Genomic DNA, 15,337 nt, shown 5'->3' with positions numbered 1-15,337 from the left:
CCCCTACCTTTCACCTTACACAAAAATCCACTCAACATGCATTAAAGACCTAAATCTACGACCTGACACCATCAAGTTACTAGGGAACATTGGAGAAACCCTTCAAGATATTGGCACAGGCAAAGAATTTCTGGAAAAGACCCGGGAGGCACAGGCAGTCAAAGCCAAAATCAACTATTGGGATTGCATCAAATTGAGAAGTTTCTGTACTGCAAAAGAAACAGTCAGGAGAGTGAAGAGACAACCGACAGAATGGGAAAAAATATTTGCAAACTATGCAACAGATAAAGGGTTAATAACCAGAATCTACAAAGAGATCAAGAAACTCCACAAAAACAAAACCAACAACCCACTTAAGAGATGGGCCAAGGACCTCAATAGACATTTTTCAAAAGAGGAAATCCAAATGGCCAACAGGCACATGAAAAAATGTTCAAGGTCATTAGCAATCAGGGAAATGCAAATCAAAACCACAATGAGGTTTCACCTCACCCCGGTTAGAATGGCTCACATGCAGAAATCTACCAACAACAGATGCTGGCGAGGATGTGGGGAAAAAGGGACACTAACCCACTGTTGGTGGGAATGCAAACTGGTCAAGCCACTATGGAAGTCAGTCTGGAGATTCCTCAGAAACCTGAAGATAACCCTACCGTTCGACCCAGCCATCCCACTCCTTGGAATTTACCCAAAGGAATTTAAATTGGCAAACAAAAAAGAGGTCTGCAGCCTAATGATAACATAGACATTTTAATATTAATATTTCCTGACTATTGTCAGTAGATTTTCTTTTTAGATTTCTCTTTTGGTGAGTTCATCATTAGTGTATATAACAGTTAATGCTCTTGGCATGTTTAGTTTTGTTATCTGCAACTTTATTGAATTGTTTCTCAGTTCTAGCAGTTTTTTGGTGGAGTGTTTAGGTTTTACCATGTACCACACCATGCCATCTGCAAACATGAATGTTTTGACTTCCTCTTTTCCAATTGTGATACCGTTTCTTTCTTTCTTTCTCCTCCCTAAATACTCTTGCTAATTCTTCCAATACTATATTGAATAAGAGCTGTGAAAGTGGACATTCTTGAGTTGTTTCAGATCTGAGGAGAAATGGTTTAAGCATTTCCCCATTCATGATGATAGTGGCTGTGAGTTTGTCCTATAAATCACCTTCATAATTCCATAGCTTGTCCCCCGGCGCAGTAATCACCTCACTCTGTCACATGGCTATTATTCAAAACACAGAGAGTAACAAATGCTGGCCTGGAAGGGGAACACTTATACACTGTTGGTGGGAACATTAATTAATGCAGCCACTGTGGAAAAGAGTAGAGGGATTTTGTAAAAACTAGACTTACGCTTGCCATATGACCCAACAGTCCCACTACTTGTACCCAAAAGATGTGAACACATTGTATCAAAGCAATACCTACATCACTATGCTTATACCAGCACTGTTCACAATAGCCAAAATATGAAATCAACTAATATGTACATCATCACATGGATAAGAAAAATATGTTATATATACCACATGTGCATATGCATATTTAGACACATACACACACACACACATGCACACATACATTGGGATATTATCTGCTATAAAAAGAGTGAAATTCTATCATTTGCATCAAAACAGTTCCAACTGAAGGACATGATATTGAGTGAAATAAACTGAAGCCAAAAAGTTAAGTACTATAGTTCTTCCTTGAATGTGGGAGCTAAACTTAAAAAGCAAGGAAGAAAGAAAGGTCTTTCTGAAACAGTATTTCTGGAAATAGTTTTGTCAAGCTTTGTTTTATGTCTTTGTCAAATTGTTAAGAATGATATACTATTATAGTTTTCATCATCTGTGATTATTTCAAAATTCACTGTATATGAATAAAATTGACATCTCTTCATTTGATTTCTGGTTTTAGCTTTTGCTTCTATTCCTCCTGAATTATGGTCTTTAATTTTTCACTTGTAGAACTCTTTATTTAGTGGAACCTTACATCTGCAAGTGTAATGTAAATTAGAAATATATTAAAATTAAAAGGAAAGAAAGATAGAGAAGAAAGCAGGAAGGATGGAGGAAAGAAGGAAAATATTGTATTCAGAGTTGTGTCTATGAAACACATTGAATCCATTCTCATTGTATTAGTATCACTTTAGCATGAGAATTGATGAAGAAAAAAGAATTAGGTTTCTCACTGTTGAAGAAATAAGTTTCAAATAAGGAACATAACACCAAAATAGAACCTGTAGATACAGGATTGGAATTTGAAGTATCAGTGTAAAGTTACATTATATAAAACATATACATATGCATAAAATGTATATATACATATATATACAGGTAGGTAGACATATAAATATAAATGTGTAATACACCTAGGTTAATGTACATATGTATATTTCCTATCTCAGCTGAGATGGTCCACAGGCAATGACCTAGCACGCAAAATGAACATACCTAGCCCCAAATTTTGGTATCTAAACATTCTCCAACACAAAGTTCTTCGAGGAAGAAATTATTGACTTTAGGACAAAGAATATACAAGATAAACCTGAAGTATCTGACATATCCATAAAGTAAGGATAGATAGAGAGATGTAGATGGACAGATATTTGTTGAATTCATACAGGAGTCACTGCGTAGGAGTTCCTAATGGCCAAATATGGAGCAATTAGCGCCAAAAAATAAATATTCTTAGCCCTCAATTGTAGCCCACAGGAAAATAGATATGAGTCCATATTAATGTAAGAAGTAAGTATCCAGTACATAAATACAGTGATAGTTTCTCCTTGCAATAGAATTCCAGCTAAATGGCTAGAGATTCCAAGATGCCAGAATAGGGAATGGCATACTATGCTAAGCTAATGATAATTAGAAAAAAAAGTGTAGAAAGTGTACTCTCAGTGGAGAATTAGAGAGAAAACTGCACTGGAGATTCTACAAAATGAAGAGGACTGCCCTGGACCTGTGTGGAAGGTGCAGACGTGCAGCACGAACATGGACACAATGCACTTCAGCAGCCAGGAGAAGGAGTGGGCAACAGATTGGAGATGCAGGTGAAACCAGACTGCAGACACCTCTGGTGATACAGCCAAAGGGAGGGCGTGTGTGAGTCGGGCCTGGAGCCCTAGGGGCTAGTGGTTACCTGCAGACCCAGGGAAGTAAAAGGGGCAAATTTCTCTCAGCCGATCCTCCCCACAGTGGCGCCCACCGCCCAGCTGAAAAACAACGGTCACTGTTATGTACTTGGGCGGCAGCTGCAGAAGCCTTTGTGGGCACATACAGCAACTGGCTGAGACAGGACACCATCTTCTCAGCAGTACTGGTGGCAGTGATGGGGAGAGGGTGACATCCGGCCAGTGCTCTTGTGTACACATGTGATCCAGAGATTCCAGCAGAAGGAAAAATCTGCAATCCCCTCTGACTTTGAGGCTGACTTGGAGGATTGACAGGTGGCTGGGCACCAACATAGGACTGTGAGGCACCCACAGACTCCCAACATACCACAGGCTCTGGGGCTCAAGCTGCCTAGGCGGAGCTAGCTCCTGGGACATCTGCCTTTCTGTGGACTGGACAGTCTGGCAGAGCAGAACCTCTGCACCCAGCAACAGTGAGAGCCTTGTGTACTGAGCCTGTGGGGACTTGGTGGGTAAAGCTGGGTCTCTGGACTATCACTGGGTGTGGCACCACAGACTCAGAGCTCAGAGCTGGGGCAGGTCATTGCAGTGGGCACCATGCTCAGAGTGAGGACTGTGCAGATCATTTGTGCAGTTCATACGGCAGCACGGATGAGTGTTGAACCTTCTGGGGACTAAAACCCAGCCATTGCTCAGTTTGGAGGAGAGGAGATGAGGAGGTGATTATACCAACAGAAGTGACCATCTCCCCCTTTGTGTGAACAAGAGATGTATGCCCAATTTGGGTGTTACCCTGGATACTCACCCCACACTGGAGGACTGACAAGAGCTCCCTAGCAACACCCAGCACACACCTCTTTATATTCACTGAAAGTGCAGACATTCCAGTAAGCTACAGAGGCATAGCTCAAAGATTAAAGCCATCAGAGGAGAAACACCAACAAGTAACTCCACAAATGCATACAAATAAAAATAAGGAAGACATCATGATCCCCCCCAACATGAACACACACAACAAATTTCAATAGTAGAAAGTGAAGTTGAAGAGCTTGATGAAATGCAGGAAATGGAATTCAAAAAAATTAATCATAGGTTTACTCAAAAGCAATGAGAAGCAAATCCATGAACTAAAGAAAACCATAGATGACATAGATGAAAATTTTCCCATGAAATTGAGATTTTAAAGAGAAATCAAAATATTAGAAATGAGGAATTCAATAGATCAAATAAAAAATGCTATGGGAAGCCTTAACAACAGACTTGGTGAGGCAGAAGAAAGAATATTCGAGCTAGAAGACAGCTGTTTGTAAATCCTTCAATCAGACCAACAACAAAAAAAGAAAAGAAAAAGGAAATTAAGAAATTAGAAAACTTAAAAAACAGTGTTGGAGATTTATGCGATACTATCAAAAAGCCCAACATATGGGTCTTAGGAGTTAGTGAAGGTCTGGAAGGAGAGAATGGACTAGAAGGCCTATTTACTAATTTCCCCGGTCTGGAAAAGGAAAGACACATTCAAGTACAAGAAGCACATTGAACTCCTAATAGACATGATCAGAAAAGATCTTCACCATGACACATTGTAGTAAAACTTTCAACAGTAAAACAAAGAAGAGATTCTAAAATGTACAGGAGAGAAACACCAGATAACTTTCAACAATTGGACTCAAAGTTGACTTCTTATCAGAAATTCTACAGGCAAGTAGAGAATGGAGAGACATAGTCAAAGTCCTAAGATTAAAAGAAAAAAGCTGTCAACCCAGAATATTGTACCCTGCAAAACTCTCACTTATGAATGAAGGTGAAATAAAAACCTTCCATAACAAACAGAAATTGAAAGAATTTGTCACCACTCATCCACTCTCATAGAAGGTGCTTCTTATAAAAGATGCTTAAGGATGTGCTACACACAGAAACACAGAAGCATAGCCATCATTGTGGAAGAATGTGAAGGCAGAAAGTCTCCCAATAAAAGAACAAAAGAAATCCAAAGTAAATAATAGGAATATTTATGGAAAAATGGCAGGGCAGAGTTGTTACTTACCAGTAGTAACCTTCAATGTAAATTACTTCATCTCTCCAGTTAGAAGATACAGATTGTCCAAATGGATTAAAAAACAGGACCCATGTATTTGCTGCCTACAAGGAACACATCTCACCCACAAAGATACATGCAGACTGAAAGTAAAACAATGGAAAAAGATATTCCATGCCAATGGAAGGCAAAAAAGAGCAGGTATAGTCCTCCTAATATCAGACAAAATAGACTTTAACACAAAAATGGTTAAAAGAGATGAAGAATGGAACTATGTAATGATTAAAGAATCAATTAAACAGGAAGATGTGACTACAATAAATGTATATGCAAACAATTATAGGGCACCTGGCTACTTAAAAGAAATGTTAACCGGCGCCGCGGCTCACTAGGCTAATCCTCCACCTTGCGGCGCCGGCACACCTGGTTCTAGTCCCGGTCGGGACGCCGGATTCTGTCCCGGTTGCCCCTCTTCCAGGCCAGCTCTCTGCTGTGGCCCGGGAGTGCAGTGGAGGATGGCCCAAGAGCTTGGGCCCTGCACCCCATGGGAGACCAGGAGAAGTACCTGGCTCCTGGCTTCGGATCAGTGTGATGCGCCGGCCGCAGCATGCCAGCCATGGTGGCCATTGGAGGGTGAACCAATGGCAAAAGGAAGACCTTTCTCTCTGTCTCTCTCTCTCACTGTCCACTCTGCCTGTCAAAAAAAAAAATGTTAATGGATCTAAAGGGAGACATAGACTCCAATACAATAGTAATGAGGGTGTTCAACACCCCCACTTTCCTCAAAACAAAATATAGAAAGAATTAAATACCTGGGATAAATTTAACCAAGAGTGTCAAAAATTTCTACAATGAAAATTATAAAACATATAAAGAAATTGAAGAAGACATAAAAAAGTGGAAAAATCTTCCATGTTCATGGATTGGAAGAATTAGTAACATCAAAATGTCCATATTACCTTAAGCAATTTATAGATTCAATGCCATCCCAATCAAAATACCAAAAACATTCTTCTCAAATCTAGAAAAAATGATGCTAAAATTCATAACACAGGGCCGGCACCATGGCTCACTTGGTTAATCCTCTGCCTGTGGCTCCAGCATCCCATATGGGCACTGCATCTAGTCCTGGCTCCTCCTCTTCCAGTCCAGCTCTCTGCTGTGGCCTGGGAGGGCAGTGGAGGATGGCCCAAGCACCTGCATGGGAGACCAGGAAGAAGCACCTGGCTCCTGGCTTTGGATCGGCACAGTGCCGGCTGTAGCAGCCATTTGGGGAGTGAACCAATGGAAGCAAGACCTTTCTCTCTGTCTCTCTCTCTCACTGTCTATAACTCTACCTGTCAAAAAAAAAATAAAAATAAAATTCATAACACAAGAAATCCCAAATAGCTAAAGCACTCTTAAACAACAAAAAGAAAGCTGGAGGCATCACAATAACAGGATCAAGATATACCACAGGGCAGTTATAATCAAAATAGCCTGGTATTGACACAAAAACTGATGTGCAGACCAATGGAACAGAATAATAACCCCAGAAATCAATCTGCACATCGACAATCAACTTATCTTTGACAAAGGAGCAAAAATCAATTCCTGGGGCAAAGACAGTCTCTTCAACAAATAGTGCTGGGAAAACTGCATCTCCACATGCAGAAGTATGAAACAAGACCCCTACCTAACACCTTAAACAAAAATCCACTCAAAATGGATTAAAGATCTAAATTAATGACATGACACCATCAAATTATTAGAGAACATTGGGGAAACCCTGCATGACATTGGCACAGGCAAAGAGTTCTTGGAAAAGACCCCAGAGGCACAGGCAGTCAAAGCCAAAATTAACAAATGGGATTACATCAAATGGAGAAGTTTCTGCACTGCAAAAGAAACACCCAGGAAAGTGAAGAGGCAACCGACAGAATGGGATAAATGATTTGCAAACAATGCAACTTATAAGAGATCAATAAACCAGAATCTAGAAAGAGATCAAGAAACTCCACAACAACAAACAAATAACCCAGTTAAGAGATGGGCAAAGGACTTAAACAGATATTTCTCAAAAGAGGAAATCCAAATGGCCAACAAGACACATGAAAAAATGTTCAGGATCACTAGGCATCAGGGAAATGCAAATCAAAACCACAATGAGGTTTCACATCACCTCAGTTAGAATGGCCCTCATACAGAAATCAACAAACAATAAATGATGATGAGGATGTGGGGGGGAAGGTACCCTAATCCACTGTTGGTGGGAATGTAAACTAGTACATCCATTGTGGAAGAAATCTGAAAATCTATGATATGGCTCAGCCATCCCACTCCTGAGAATTTACCCAAACAAAATAAAATCAACATTTATGAAAGAATGATCTGTACTCCCATGTTGATTGCAGTTCAATTCACAATAGCTAAGATATGGAATCAACCCAGATGTCTATCAACTGATGACTGGAATAAGAAATTGTGGTATATATACACTATGGAATACTACACAACAATAAAAATAATGAAATCCTGTATTTTGTAAGAAGATGGATGCAACTGGAAACCATTATACTTAGTGAAATATGACAGTTCTCAAAAGACAAATACTATATGTTCTTCTGATCTGTGGTATCTATTAGAGTACCTAAAAAGTAGTCTATAGGAGTGAAATTGACATTTTGTGATGTGACGATTTTGAACACCTTTGTCTTGACTGTCGAGGAACAATATTTTTGTTTGTTTTTTCTTTTTTTCTTCATACTATTTGTTGAACTCTATTTAGTGTAGGATTAATCTTATGAGTATAAAGTTAACTCAAAATAGATCTTTGTAAAAAAATAAGAATGGGAATGGGAGAGACAGGAGTAAGAAGGGTGGGAGTATGGGTAGGTAGGGAAGAGGAAGGCAGGGTGGGAAGAATCTCTATGTTCCTGAATTTATATATATGAAATGCATGAAGTTTGTATTCCTTAAATAAAATTATAAAGAGCCCAAGAATAATGCTTCTCCCAAAAATATTTTCCTGAAAGCCTCATTTGTAAATCTTATTAAAGCCATTTTCTGCTGTAATATAAATGATAATCTGAAAAGTCTTTTATGACCTTTTTACTTTTACAGTGAACTCAATTTTATCTTATGGTAAAATAAAGAATCCACCTGCTGGAGCTCAGCACGTGTGGGCCTTGGCACAGCTGCTGTGTCTCCTCCATGTCTTATCTCTGACCTCTCTCCCGGCCCTGGGCCTGCCACATGGAACTGTAGCTCACATGTACTGCATAGGAGGGCATCTAGGATGTTGGCCCATTTGCCAGCCAGGGACATGAAAATCCCAGACAGTTGTCACTGGTCACGGAGTCGGTGTGGCAGTGTCCTGCAGGACAGGGTCTACAGTCCTTGAAGCTGCGTGCACCAGGCCTCTCTCGGAAGGAGCCCCCAGGACACAGGTGCTGGGCAGGGCTCGGGGTGCCCAGAGGGTAGTAGTAGCCAGCAGGACAGTCCACTGGCCATATGGCAGTACTCCCTGGGTCCCAAAGGGACAGAACCTGTGGACACAGTGGGTGTCAGGATTGAGGGTTTGACTGACTGCATTCACAGGCTTCCTAGAAGGCAGGAAGCTTCTGGAACCCCAGGGATTTAGGAAGACATGAAAACCCCAAAGCCCATCCATAGTCGGGGGAAATGGACATCGGATGGGCAGTGGGCTGTGTCCACTGAGCTCTGGCAGGAGGCTGCAGCCCACGGAGGCCCTGTATTGGTGTTGGAGGAGTCATTGCACTGGGCTTTGCAGGGCGGAAGGCTAGGATATCGCTGGCTGGTGGCTACTGTCCATGAGCTCCCTGTAATGTGTCTGGGCCCTTGCTGTCCTCAGAGTGGCAGGGACTGTCAGAAGTCACAGGACAGAGAGGCAGGGCCTCAGCCCAGGTGACAGCATCTCACTTCCCAACAGGGTGCGTCTTGCAGATGCTCTATCCAGGTTCATCCTGAAACTGCCCAGTGGTGCAGAGTGGGGGCTCCACACTACCTGGGGGACATGAGTGTCCAGGGGGACAGAGGTTGTCTGGAAAAGCAAAGAGAGGGGGCTGCTTCCCCCTGGGGGCTTCCCTACCTTCTTCCAGCCAGAACCCCAGAACCTGGGACCACTTTCTGTTCCTCCAACATGGGTGTAGCTGTGACCTGGGCTGTCCCCCCAGGAGGGCAGGGCAACTGTAGGGGATGGGGGGCATTACTGGGGATCACGAGGCAGCCTTGGTCTTGGCAGCCAGATTGTCTCACCAACTAGGGTCCCAGGGGTCTCAGTCCCACAGAATGCTCCTCTGCCGGTGGGTTTGGGAAACCCCGTGTGCTGTGAGTCCCCAGAGCTCCCACATCATCGTCCTGAGTGGCAGCAGCAGTGCCCTGTGGTGCAGTTCCCTGCGGGAGGGGACTGCTCAGCGTGGTGCCCACACTCCTCCCTCGAGGCTGCCACATGGGGTCTGGGTGCCTCGCGCTTCCCCCACAGGCTGGCCAAGGATGGCAGGAGTCCCTGACCCAGGCCTGCTGTTTTTCCCTCGTCAGTCAGCATGGAGGCCCTGGCACTGCAGGCGAGTCTGGCCCAATCGGAGGTGCGCCCTCCACAGAGCCCCAGGATGGCCAGGCCTGCATTTTCCTTACGGACAACATTCCCAGCTCTCTCACAGGGCAGTCTCCCAAATGTCCCCTCGCCTGGACCCAGGATTCAGAGGGGACAGATGCTGAGACTCCCCAGGGAGAGCCTGGACCTGTGCTGACCCCCTCCCTATGGTGAATGTGGCCACAGGGCAGCTCTGCTTCAGTACAGGGGGCAGGGACAGGGCTCCCAGCACTGGGCGATGTCAGAAGTACCTGCAGAGCTTTCTGGAACCAGGCACCAAGGCCCAGCCCTGCACTGGGGGCTGGGCCACTGTCTGTCCTCAGAAACTCCCAGTGTGATCAAGGGGAGGGTCTTTGGGGGTGGGGAGCAAACAGCTGAGAAGCCCGCTCTGCCCTGACTGCGTGGGTTATCCATCAGGCTGGGAGACTCTTCCTGCCTCCTGTCCTCATCCTGGGCCCTGTCCCTGAAGTCCATCCCTGCCCCTGGCTCTCTCTTCCCCCAGAACACTCTGGTTCCTCTGTACCTGTTGGTGTGGGAGTCCAGCCAGTGCACAGAATTTCCCTGCAGGGCACAGCTGGCATTCGGTGACGCACACCAGCCCCTTCTGAGGGCCGTAAGTGCCCACTGGGCAGTGCTAACTTGTGGCTTTGGTTGTGCCCAGGGGTAGTAGTACCCATGAGGACACCCCAGATGCAGTCCTGGCAGTGTCTCCTGTCTGAGGGGTTCTGGGGCTGCACCATGGAGCCCAGTCTCAGAGTACTGCCTGGGCTCTTACCAGCCTTTCCCCTTTCCTGTCCCATCTTGCTTCCTCTCACCTGCTGGGCACTGCCCACTGTGAGCCTGGAGTCTGACCTCCTTGCAGCAGGAGCCGGGTGCATAGTGCTGGCACTCAGGGCCCTGGCTGCTTGGGGAGGCTGGAGAAGGTACCCGTGGGGCCTAGCATGGGCCTGCGGGAACCTGCAGCTGAGGGCACAGTGGAGCCATGGATCCAGGCGCAGACTTTCCTTCTGGGCAGTGGGAGTGTATGCAGCCCCAGAGCACGGGTGACCGTGGAACCCACGGACCTGTAGGACTCTTGCTGCCCAACCCTCCATGCACCACACCCCTGAGCCCTCTGGGGCACCAGAGACCCAGGCCCTTCACCTGCAGCTGGGGTAGACCCACAAGGCCCCGACCAGCCAGAGCTGCTCCCGGTGAGACCAGGCCACTGTCACTGCCCCCAGAGAACCACTGAAACCACAGCAGATGCCCAGTGTGTGCTGAAGCCACGCCCTGCTGCAGGATGCTTCACATTGGCCCGCCCCCCAGTGCTCCCCTCCCCTCCCTCTGGCTTCCTCCCCACTGTCCCCTATGCAGGGTAAGTCAGCGGGTCCGTCTGCAGTCCTGGGGCATGGGCAGGTGGGGCTGAGAGCGGTGCTCAAGGAGACACAGCAAAAGGATCCTGGGGATCAGGGGCCCCGTCACTCCGTCCTCTGGGCCGAGGAGGCTGTGCTATCTGCACAGAAGCAGCCAGCCCGGCAAGGACCACCAGGTGTGGAGAGGCCTGGGAGAGAGGGGGCCGGGCTGGGTGCTGAGTAGACTTACTGGAAGAGGCCATGGGGCAGACTGGGGTCCCTGGGGGTGTCAGTCTGGAGAGGTCTTGAGTATGGCTGAGGTCCCTGACTGGGACTGACCTGTGCTGAGCCTGTCCTGAGTCTGAGTCGAGCGTTCCATCTCACTGTCCCTTCCTGCCCACCCGTGTGTCACAGGCACCACTGCTGTTCACAGAGAGCCTGTGGTCATCGTCACAAAGTCACAGAGCTGAATTTGGAGCAAGAGTTCAGCTCCCTGCAGCTTGGGTCCCGATGTCCCAGAGTGCCCAGGCCCTATGGGAACTGAGCGCCAATTAGAACAGGGAGAATGGGTGTACACCGGAGTCCTAGGGACCAGTGCTGTCTGCCCACGTAGGCTCTCGGGAAATGTGGGCACTCAGGGCCTTGTGGGGGGAGGTGAGCAAGGTGCTACCAAGTCCCCCCTCTGCACAGAGACCTGCCCACCTGGCCACGCCCCATGCTACTCTGTGGTGACTGCCTGTGTGCAGCCCCCACTGAGGGCAACGACATCCATTGTGTAGCAGAGTCTCATTTTGCAAAGACACTCATTGGGAGTCGCACTCACACTGCTTCTCCTAGGGGTCCAGGGGTCGGGCAGGGGTGGAAGCTCAATGGCTCCTTACTAGAGGTGGCTCAGAAGGAGCTGGGTGGGCAGGGCGTGAGCTCTGGGCTGCCCTGGGGGCAGTAGGAGCTGGTGAGCACGTCTCCCTTGTGGCTGTGGTGGGCCACGGTAAATAGGTGCAGGTGGAGTTGTCCAGGTTGAAGGGGCGGGCAGTCCATGCCGCCAACATGCAGAACCAGCCTGCAGGGAGGGGTGGTCTCAGGGGCAAAGGCCAAGCTCCATGGGATGCAAGCCCAGTCATCCCCACAGCAGTTCCAGGAGTCGTCCAGGCAACCCAGGCCCAGGACTGGAAATGCAAAGTACAGAGATGGAGGTGGGGAGCTCCTTAGGATGGAGACTCAGCTGGGTCACAAGGCCCCGAGGCCTGGGTCAGATTTCCTGCTCTCAGCAGTGGCAGGGTGGCGGGGGGGTGGGCAGGGCAGGCAGCTGCCCAGGCTCTGGGTCAGGGACTCTGGAGTTGCAGTAGACCTGAGAAGCCATCCCTGGATGGCTTACTTAGTGCCTGAGAAGGAAGCTTCAGAGGAGGGGGCCCTGTCTGCTGCTTCCTGGGGACCCCTGATTCCAGGGGCTGGACAGGAGGCACAGTGTGGCTGGGGCTCCCCGCACCTCTGCTGCAGGGCTGGTCCTCGGTCAACTTGCCCTGAGCTGAAACAGCCACTCCCGGCTCCCCAAGCTGGGGAATCTGACCCTGGGTTGGGTGGCCTTGGGCCTGGGGACCACAAAGCCACAGAATGTTTACAAAGGTCCTTGCTGGTGTTCAAGTTTCTGGAGAAAACAGGACCCTGACTCCGCAACATATCTCTAGAGCAGTTTAAAGTCTATTTGCCAACTTTTCAGACTCCTGAAGAACTGGGACTCTACCTATGCCTGCCCCCTGCTGGCCAGACAGGGCTGTGCAAGGAGCCTCCTCCAGGATATGCCAGAAGGCTCTAGGAGCAAGGCACTCTGGACTTGAGTTCCAGGTAAGAGCCCCACGTTCTCTGAGCTCTTGGGGGTGCAACCTGCGGCTTTGGCCATGTGCCCCTCCTCCGCAGAAAGACATGGATTGAGTTCCTGACCATTGGCTTCTCCCGGCCCTGACCCGGCTGCTGTGGCCATCTGGGAGTTAACCAGCCAATGGGATATTTCTCTCTCAATCTCTCTCTCAATCTCTCTCTCTCTCTCTCTCTCTCTCTCTCTCTCTCTCTCTCATATCTTTCTAATCTTTATCTGTCCCTCCTCGACTCTGTATCATTCTGCATTCCTTATAAATAAGTAAATCTTAAAAGAAAAAGACACTTGGGACTTGGGGGACAGCCCTGGCCTGGCCTCAGCCTGCTGGTGATGAATATGCCCTGGGGACACAGATTTTCTCCTGGTGGGTCTCTTGGCCTGGAGAAAAAGAGACTTTGCTCACCCCTAGGCCCCACCCAGAGCTTAGCATGTTTCCATGGCAACTCTGGTGGCCCCTGGGCTGGCCTGAACCTGTGTCCTTGCTGTGTGCCCTGCCCATTCGGGCCCACCTCCCAGCACATGGGGCCTGGGGCATCCCTGCTGCCATGATGGGGTCCGGCTCTGGGGCTGCCAGTGTATTCATCACGTGGGGCCCCTTTAAATCCGCGGCTGCACATCCGTGTCCCTGTGTGTCAGGAAGGCTGAGAGGAGGCCAGGGAGGTGGGGGACAGTGCTCACCCCTCATGTGTGGCCCCAGACTGCTCACAGCCCTCAGGTAGCCTGCTGGCCCTTGGGGACCCTCAGCCCCTTCCTCAGAGCCCAGGCAAGGGGTGGTCCCAAGAGGAGGTGGGCTTCCAAGGACTGAGCAGCTAGGAACCTCTTCCTTGGGAACATTCCTGTCCCTCAGCCCAGAGAGCTGGGGCAGTGCAGACCCCCTCCCCACCCTGGTCAGCCTCCAGCCTGTCTCCTCCCACGTCCACACACACAGCCATGGGCCCTGAGTCCTCTCTGTGTGCCTCTCCCTCAGGACTGCTGGGCACGTTTCCCAAGGCACCCTCACCTGGTGCACAGGGGCCCCCAGGGGCAGCCCAGCCTGCCCTCCAAAGCACAAAACACCCTAGGTGAGCAAGGAAGGCCCCATCTCACATCCCAGGAGCCGGCCAGGCAGGGCCACTCCCTGGGGTCCTTGGTGCCAGCAGGGCAGAAATGACCAGAGGAGCACAGGTCAGCAGAGGGGATCCCCTCTTGGAAGAAGAGGGACCTGTCCAGGCCTTCCACTGACTTCCCTTCTCGGCCCACTGAGCCCCTCTCTGAGGAAGCTGTGTTGAGCAGCTTTGGACGTATTTGGAACACTTTCCCCCTTTCAGGTCCTTCCTCAGGTTGGAATGATCCCATCGATGGATGCGAACTGCCTGAGGCTGTTGCAAGGAATCCCAGGCCCCAGGCTGCTGCTGGGCTGTGGCTGTCAATCCACCACTTGCCTGGATTCTCCCTGGTTAGTGCATGCACAGGGCACCCACACAGCACTGCCTCCTGTGCCCTGCTGTCAGCCCCTGTGCCCTTTCCTGGCTGACGTCATACGTATTTGTAGCCAGCCCTTTCCAGTGCAGCCTGCACATCAGCCATTGGGCCCCTTCTGTACTGTTGCAGCGTCTCCTATCAGCCAGGTTTCTAATTGCTCTGTCTGCAAGCGTTTCAGCCCATCTTTGCCAGGCTGCTCTGCCTCCATCAGGCAGAAGGCAGGACCTGGCCTGTCTCTGGGCTCGCACTTACCAGGGCCATGGTGCTGGAGCCAGGCCCACAGTGATAGCACTGCTGCAAAAGCCCCTGGTTCTTGGCCAGGCTGGCTCTGCCACAGAAGGCCCCGGGGTGGCACGTCTGGCAGTCCTTGGGCCTGGACGCACCCTCCTGGCTCCTGGGCAGTCCTGTCCGATTACTCCAATTGCCTGGGAGACACTGGAACAGGGTGTGCTGCTGTAGTAATGGTCAACTAGCCAGAGCATGGAGTACCAATCTGGGAACCTGATTCCTACAAGCACTGCCCAGCCTAGGCTCTGGGGTGGCTGCCGTGCTCCCCTGGTGAGTAGAAGAACATGGGACTTGGGGGAGAACTGGGCCGTCAGGGTCAGCAGATCCTATCCCCAGCAAAGCTGCCTCTCCCCATGCCGGGTCCTGGCAGCATGAGTAGAAAAGGCCTGGCCTGCCCTGCTCTTTCCTCCCTCTCTCCCTCCCTCCCTCCCTCCCTCCCTCCCTCCCTCCCTCCCTCCCTCCCAGGGACTGCTTTGCAGAGCATCAGCATCCATGGTAACTCGAGGGCCAGTGGGGCCTGCTGCCCCAGGGTGCTTGACATCCTCACCTGCCCCTCTCAGAGCCCAGCCTGGCACTGCCCTGCACCCCAAGGGAGACTGTAGGTCAGTGGGCCATGG

The 15,337-nt window shown here is 49.1% G+C and overlaps 1 long non-coding RNA gene across 1 annotated transcript in view; it reads left to right on the top strand.

The window, feature by feature from the left end:
- LOC103349020 (uncharacterized) overlaps positions 1-15,337 on the top strand; it is a 71,760-nt gene that overhangs the window by 49,299 nt on the left and 7,124 nt on the right. Inside the window, exons 4-5 of the long non-coding RNA XR_016213420.1 lie at positions 12,816-12,940; positions 14,279-14,406. This is a non-coding gene — a long non-coding RNA (uncharacterized LOC103349020). The remainder of the gene's footprint in view (positions 1-12,815; positions 12,941-14,278; positions 14,407-15,337) is intronic.

The sequence above is a fragment of the Oryctolagus cuniculus genome, chromosome 9 (assembly GCF_051225735.1).
Source record: "Oryctolagus cuniculus isolate XC-2025 breed Fujian yellow rabbit chromosome 9, ASM5122573v1, whole genome shotgun sequence".
In the NCBI taxonomy this organism is placed as follows: Eukaryota; Metazoa; Chordata; class Mammalia; order Lagomorpha; family Leporidae; genus Oryctolagus; species Oryctolagus cuniculus.
This window is presented reverse-complemented; position numbering and strand designations above follow the sequence as displayed.